At 41.2% G+C, this 2,156-nt stretch overlaps 1 non-coding gene across 1 annotated transcript; it reads right to left on the reverse strand.

Moving 5' to 3' along the window:
• Positions 1-340: 340 nt before the first annotated feature.
• LOC125613976 lies at positions 341-447 on the reverse strand. The gene has a single exon (XR_007344623.1). It is a non-coding gene; the product is annotated as a U6 spliceosomal RNA (small nuclear RNA).
• Between the last annotated feature and the right edge of the window lie 1,709 nt (positions 448-2,156).

Genomic DNA, 2,156 nt, shown 5'->3' on the forward strand with positions numbered 1-2,156 from the left:
TCCAGGATCTTCTAGCTTTCAGAGTCTGTGTTGAAAGATCAGCTGTTATCCTGATTGGCTTACCCCTAAATGTGATCTGCTTCCTTTCTCTTGTAGCTTTTAAAATTCTCTCCTTATTCTGTAAGTTGGGCATCTTCATTATAATGTGTCTAGGTGTGGGTCTCTTATGATTTTGCACATTCGGCGTCCTGTAGGCTTCTAGGATTTGGGATTCTGTCTCATTCTTCAAGTCTGGGAAGTTTTCTCGTATTATTTCATTGAATAGATTGCTCATTCCTTTGGTTTGAAACTCTGTCCCTTCCTGTATCCCAATGACTCTTAAATTTGGTCTCTTTATGTTAAAAATATGGAACGCTTCACGAATTTGCGTGTCATCCTTGTGCAGGGGCCATGCTAATCTTCTCTGTATCGTTCCAATTTTAGTATATGTGCTGCCGAAGCGAGCACTAGTGCTGTTTATTGAATGCTTGTGATATGCCAGAATTTTTTCTGAAGCTTGTACATATTCACTTAATTTTAATAATAATCCAATGGTAAATGGGCTTATGAAAATGTAATAAATTAATATGCATAAAGTTTTTATTATAAAGCAACACTATAATTATTATGTTTTATAAAGTTTAAAAAGTTAAGCACAGAGAGTTCAAATGACTTGCTCAAGGTGAGCTATTGCTTCAGACAGTGCCTATGGAACCCACATCCCTAATCACATCCTAACACCATCTGTTTGAATCATCCTACAGGAGGCAGAACAGAAGAGTTTCTTCAAAAATTCTTCACATCCACAAGACAATCCCAAGTAGGGACCCTGAGGTCAACACTGATGATTCTAGTCCAACTTCATTTAATGGATAGTAGCTGAGCATGTATTATGTGGAAGGCAGAATACTATGCTCTAGGTAAAATGAGATCAAAAGATAATTTTAAAAAAACACCACACTCTTACCATCATTGAATTTGTATCAATCCATAATCAAAAAGTAAACACATATATATTTGATATAATGATGAGATCTGAAAGAAAAACAAGTTAAAAAGTCAAAGGAAGGCCTCTCTGGGGAGGCCTTATTTTTTGTTGATACTTAAAGCAAGTGAGGAAATGACAGGTGGAAATGTCTCAGGAAGGAGCACTCTGGGCAAAGGGACCTGCAGAAGGAGAAGCTGAAGCAAGCTGGGCATGACATGAGAAGCAGCAAGAGGACCGGGGTGGAGGGGCGAGGAAGCTGGTGGTAAGGACGGAGGTGAAAGAAGTAGGCAGCGCCAGCTCATCTGGCTGCATAGGTCATAATGAGGAGTTTGGATTCTGAGAATGTCGGGAGGCCCTTGGAGAGTTTTGAGCAAGGGAATGAAGTGATATTTGTGCAAGGTATATTGGGGTGTGCAGAAGTGACTGCAGAAGAGCAAGAGTAGAAGCTGAGAGACCAATACAGGTTCAGGGGGAGAGGTGCTTCCTTGGGGAGGCCACAGTGAGGAACTGAGAAGCAGGTCATCTCAGGATACAGCTGAGAAGCGAAGCTTTACCTGTGGCGTGTCAGGGAGAGGGGTCAGGATGGCCTCCAAGGGCAGCCCCGGACTCCTGGCAAGTACAACAGTCTCTGCCTCAGTGGGAGACAGTGACAGGAGGTGGCTGGGGAAGAGGAGAATCTAGAGTTTTCTTCAGGCTTTCATAATCTATTTACTAAATACTACAAACCTTTTAAAAATTGATAGCTCCTTCTCCTGGAAAGTTTGCCCTCAGCATAAAGGAAGAATCACCTTAGTTATTCACTGAAGCAATTATTTCTTTAATTGTTTCAACTAAAGAAAAAGAACTGCTGGATAGATACAGTGGTGCACGCCTGTAATTCCAGTGACTCTGGAGGCTGAGGCAGGAGGATCACAAGTTTGAGGCCAGCCTGGGAAGTTTAGCAAGACCTTGTCTCAAAATAAAATGGAAAGGGGAGTTAGAGGTGTAGGTCAGTGGCAGAGTACTTGCCTACCATGCACAAGGTCCTGGATTCCATCCTAAGTATGTCCTCCCCCAAATCTGATATTTTTTTTCCCCAGTTAAACTGTATCTGAATAATAAATACATAAATGACTTGCTCAAGATCAGCTATTGCTGATCTTGGTTATCATATACATAAAAGCTGAAGGTTTATGTGACATTTTGAATT

Source organism: Marmota marmota, unplaced genomic scaffold, assembly GCF_001458135.2.
Source record: "Marmota marmota marmota unplaced genomic scaffold, marMar, whole genome shotgun sequence".
Taxonomy (NCBI): Eukaryota; Metazoa; Chordata; class Mammalia; order Rodentia; family Sciuridae; genus Marmota; species Marmota marmota.